Below are 5,951 nucleotides of genomic sequence, written 5' to 3'. Positions count from 1 at the left end.
ACTGATCTGAATGTATGAAAGAGCTTTTATTTTTGTGAATTTTATGTGTTCTATGCTCGGGATGTCTTGGATAGGGTTTCTTCTCCCGGGGGGGTCTCGGATTTGCCCGGTGATTATGGATGATCGGTCGATTAAATGGTGCACCTGGAATGTCATGGGGAGTAATTCACCAATCAAAAGGAGGAGAATACTATCAAACCTCAAGAAAGAGAGGATTGATATAGCTCTCCTATAGGGGACACACTTATTAGATAAGGAACACCTGAAATTACAACAGGGAAGAGATTATTTTCCGTTCTCTCTTTCTGTGCAGGGAAAAACACTTTGGTAAACTGGGTGGATGAGGGCCCTCATGGACTTTCAAGTTGGCACAGAATAATTATGGAATATACTCCCCCTTAACTCTTGACAAATATGGTGCACCAGGAGAAAAAGCCAAATTATTCCATAAAAATATGGCAGCCCTTCTTGAATTGCACAAATACAGATATCTTGGTCATCCTACAAGAGCCTTTATTTAATTGAGAGGGTGAACCTGGCTGGTCCGGGCCCCCTGGGAGAGGAATCCCACATGAATACGGGTTTTGTTGTGATCTGATGTTTACACATTCCGAGCATGTATATCACTACTCAATTTGTGTTATCTGTTGGGTTTTTTTCTCTTGAATAATGTAAGAATTTTAATCATACACTCTGGTTAGTTGTAAGTTAAATGTGTAGTTAGTTGAGTTTTGTCTTTTTTTTATCTCTTTGGTATTTCTGTTTTCTTGTTTGATAGATTTTGGTTATTATTTATTTAAGATTTAACTGTAATTTCAATGTTTGTACTTTTTTTTAGTTTTCTTTTGTAAGCTTGTGAAAACATGTTAAATTTTCAATAAAAATATCTATTAAAAAAACCTGCACTCCAAGGTCTCTTTGTTCAGCAACACTCCTTAGGATCTTACCGTTAAGTGTACAAGTCCTGCTAAGACTTGCTTTCCCAAAATGCAGCACCTCGTATTTATCTGAATTAAACTCCATCTGCCATTTCTCAGTCCATTGGCCCATCTGGTCCAGATCCTGTTGTAATCTGAGGTAACCTTCTTCGCTGTCCACTACACCTCCAATTTTGGTGTCATCTGCAAACTTACTAACTGTACCTCTTATGCTCGCATCCAAATCATTTATGTAAATGACAAAAAGTAAAGGGCCCAGCACCGATCCTTGTGGCGCTCCACTGGTCACAGGCCTCCAGTCTGAAAAACAACCCTCCACCACCACCCTCTGTCTTCTACCTTTCAGCCAGTTCTGTATCCAAACGGCTAGTTCTCCCTTTATTCCATGAGATCTAACCTTGCTAATCAGTCTCCCATGGGGAACCTTGTCGAACGCCTTACTGAAGTCCATATAGATCACATCTACTGCTCTGCCCTCAATCCTCTTTGTTACTTCTTCAAAAAACTTAATCAATTTTGTGAGACATGATTTCCCATGCACAAAGCCATGTTGACTATCCCGAATCAGTCCTTGCCTTTCCAAACACATGTACATCCTGTCTCTCAGGATTCCCTCCAAAGACTTGCCCACCACCAAGGTCAGGCTCACCGGTCTATAGATCCCTGGCTTGTCTTTCCCACCCTTCTTAAACAGTGGCACCACGTTTGCCAGCCTCCGGCTCCCCACCTGTGACTATCGATGATGCAAATATCTCAGCAAGAGGCCCAGTAATCACTTCTCTAGCTTCCCACAGAGTTCTCGGGTACACCTGATCAGGTCCTGGGGATTTATCCACCTTTAACCGTTTCAAGACATCCAGCACTTCCTTCTCTGTAATCTGGACATTTCGCAAGGTGTCACCATCTATTTCCCTACAGTCTATATCTTCCATATCCTTTTCCACAGTAAATACTGATGCAAAATATTCATGTCGCATCTCCCCCATTTTCTGTGGCTCCACTTAAAGGCCGCCTTGCTAATCTTTGAGGGGCCCTATTCTCTCCCTAGTTACCCTTTTGTCCTTAATATATTTGTAAAAACCCTTTGGATTCTCCTTAATTCTACTTTCCAAAGCTATCTCATGTCCCTGTTTTGCCCTCCTGATTTCCCTCATTAAGTATACTCCTACTTTCTTTATACTCTAAGGATTCACTCGATCTATCCTGTCTATACCTGACATATGCTTCCTTCATTTTCTTAACAAAACCCTCAATTTCTTTAGTCATCCAGCATTCCCTATACCTACCAGCCTTCCCTTTCACCCTCACAGGATTATACGTTCTTTGGATTCTTGTTATCTCATTTCTGAAGGCTTCCCATTTTCCAGCTGTCCCTTTACCTGCGAACATCTGCCTCCAATCAGCTTTCGAAAGTTCTTGCCTAATACCGTCAAAATTGGCCTTTTTCCAGTTTAGAACTTCAACTTTTAGATCTGGTCTATCCTTTTCCATCACTATTTTAAAACAAATAGAATTATGGTCGCTGGCCACTGATACCTCAGTCACCTGCCCTGCCTTATTTCCCAAGAGTAGGTCACGTTTGGCACCTTCTCTAATTGGTACATCCACATACTGAATCAGAAAATTGTCATGTACACACTTAAAACATTCCTCTCCATCTAAACCTTTAACACTATGGCAGTCCCAGTTGATGTTTGGAAAGTTAAAATCCCCTACCATAACTACCCTATTATTCTTACAGATAGCTGAGATCTCCTTACAAGTTTGTTTCTCAATTTCCCTCTGACTATTGGGGGGTCTATAATACAATCCCAATCAGGTGATCATCCCTTTCTTATTTCTCAGTTCCACCCAAATAACTTCCCTGGATGTATTTCCAGGAATATCCTCCCTCAGCACAGCTGTAATTCTATCCCTTATCAAAAATGCCACTTCCCCTCCTCTCTATCCTTCCTGTAGCATTTGTGTCCTGGAATATTAAGTTCAAAGTTCATGAGAAAAGTTGTAGCTCGGGTGCTCGTTGATGTGGTTCTGTTTGCCGAGCTGGGAATTTGTGTTGCAACACACATTCCCAGCTTGGCGAACAGAACCACAACAATATTAAGCTGCCAGTCCTGCCTATCCCTGAGCCAGGTTTCCGTAATTGCTGTGATATCCCAGTCCCATGTTCCTAACCATGCCCTGAGTTCATCTGCCTTCCCTGTTAGGCCCCTTGCATTGAAATAAATGCAGTTTAATTTATTAGTCCTACCTTGTCCCTGCCTGCCCTGACTGTTTGACTCATTTCTGTTCTCAGCTGTACCTGTCTCTGATCAATCTCTTTCCTCACTATCTCTCTGGGTCCCACCCCCTGACCTTATTAGTTTAAATCCTCCCAAGCAGTTCTAGCAAATTTCCCTGCCAGTATATTAGTCCCCTTCCAATTTAGGTGCAATCTGTCCTTCTTGTACAGGTCACTTCTACCCCAAAAGTGATTCCAATAATCGCAAAATGTGAATCCTTCTCCCATACACCAGCTTCTCAGCCATGCATTCATCTGCTCTATCCTCCTATTCCTGCCCTCACTAGCTCGTAGCACCGGGTGTAATCCAGATATTACTACCCTTGAGGACCTCGTTTTTAAATTTCTGCCTAACTTTCTGTAATCTCCCTTCAGAGTCTCAACCTTTTCCCTTCCAATGTCGTTGGTTCCAATGTGGACAATGACCTCCAGCTGGCCCTCTCCCCCGTGAGAACATTCTGCACCCTCTCTTAGACATCCTTGATCCTGGCACCAGGGAAACAACACACTATTCTGCTTTTGAATGCACATTTCTGTTATTACGTGAGACACATAGTCACTAATGTACTCAAATATGGTCTTGCACAGTAAGGAATAGAATTGTACAGTATATTGTGAATTTTGGCTTTGAGTAGCCAAAGTGGGACTTGAACCCACAACCTTTGGACTCACAGGATTGCTCTAACAGTTCCTCTGACTTAATTTGGTTTTCACCCCATATATAGTTCACAGTTTGAGTTTATTATTTTTAATTCATTCACAGGCTGTTGGCATCATTGGCTCGGCCAGCATTTATTGTTCATCCCTGATTGTCCAGAGAGCAGTTAATTGTCAACCACGTTGCTGTGGGTCTGGAGTCACATGTAGGCCAGACCACGTATGGATGGCAGTTTCACGTTAGTGAACCAGATGGGCTTTCCCCAACAATTGTCAATGGTGTCATGGTCATCATTAGATTTTTAATTCCAGAATCTTATTGAATTCAAATTCCCCCGCTTTCAGAGCGCTGCTCCTTCACAATCTGATGAAGGATCAGTGCTGCAAAAGTTAGTGTCATAGCATAATTGGACTATAACCTGGCGTTGTGATTTTTGACCTTGTCCAATCGCAGCACCTTCACATCAAATTCAAAGGATTCAAAGCTGGGTCCCTCTGGGTAGCACGGTGGCTCAGTGGTTAGCACTGCTGCCTCATAGCGCCAGGGTTCAATTCCAGCCTCAGGCAATTGTCTGTGTGGAGTTTGCACAATCTTCCTGCGTTTGTGTGAGTTTCCTCCGGGTGCTCCGGTTTCCTCCCACAATCCAAAGATGTGCAGGTCAGGTGAATTGGCTATGCTAAATTTGCCCATAGTGTTCAGGGATGTGTAGGTTAGGTGAATTAGGCAAAAGTAAATGTATACTGATGGTTTAGGAGGATGGGTCTGAGTGGGATTCTCTTCAGAGGGTCGGTGTGAGCTTGTCGGGCCAATAGCCTATTTCCACACTGTAAAGGATTCTATGCTTCTATGAGCATTGCTTGGAGTGGCTGGACTAATGGTCTAGCCATAATACTGCTAGACTATTACCTCCTCGCATTTAACAAGAAGATAAAATTGATCATTTCCACTTTGATTCCCACGGCATCAATTCTTAATCGGGCTCCCAGTGATTGGCTGGAAAAACTGTCTTAGAGTGAACTCAGCAAGATAAAGGGCTATATCTTTCATTTCCTGTTCAGCATCCTCATCTACATCATTTATTTTTTCAAAGTATCCAGCAATGGCTTATTTCCCAGTGCAGTTTCTCAATCCCATGTTTGTTTCTGTGATGAGCTTTTCTTGTGTGGACAAGTTGAAAGCCGGTCTTATCGTGCTGTAGCAGCAGAAGTGATGAGCTGTGACCTGGGAGTTGGCACTCTGCTCGATTGGATGCAGTGCTCCTGCTGAATATCAAAGCAATATTCAGGGAGGTCCAGCTCAAATCTCCACCTCAGCAGCATCTGAAATTCTACTCAAGTTTTATGCCTGACTTTAAAGCCTGGAGGGAAGGTGAGAAGGAACATTGTGTTCTGAGACTGGTTCCAAACACATTATCCTGTGTTGGATTGAGTCTAGATGCTCTTTAACATTCCCTTTTCACATCTCGTGATTTATCACAGGACTCAGTCCCATTGTTCACAGTCCGGTGTTTAGTCAGGAGGGCAGAGGGCATCAGGCAAGTTCCTTGCGCCACCATGAACATTGGATTGCCTTGACCAATCCACTTCATGATGCGGGCTGGACTGTTTGGAGCATCCATCACTACAAGGTCCATTACCCCAAACACACACAAGGACTGTTGGAGAAACTCAGCAGGTCTGGCAGTATCTGTGGAGGGAGAAAACAGAGTTAATGTCTCTTCGATTCAGAGAGTCATAGAGATGTACAGCATGGAAACAGACTCTTCGGTCCAACCCATCCATGCCGACCAGATATCCCAACCCAATCTAGTCCCACCTGGCAGCACCCGGCCCATATCGCTCCATATCCCTCCCTATTCATATGCCCATCCAAATGCCTTTTAAATGTTGCAATTGTACCAGCCTCCACCATTTCCTCTGGCAGCTCATTCCATACACATACCACCCTCTGTGTGAAAAAGTTGCCTCTTAGGTCTCTCTTATATCTTTCCCCTCTCACCCTAAACCTATGCCCTCTAGTTCTGGACTTCCCCCACCCCAGGGAAAAAACTTTGTCTATTTATCCTATCCATGCC

This window comes from Chiloscyllium plagiosum, chromosome 27 (genome assembly GCF_004010195.1).
Source record: "Chiloscyllium plagiosum isolate BGI_BamShark_2017 chromosome 27, ASM401019v2, whole genome shotgun sequence".
NCBI classification, from domain to species: Eukaryota; Metazoa; Chordata; class Chondrichthyes; order Orectolobiformes; family Hemiscylliidae; genus Chiloscyllium; species Chiloscyllium plagiosum.
This window is presented reverse-complemented; position numbering follows the sequence as displayed.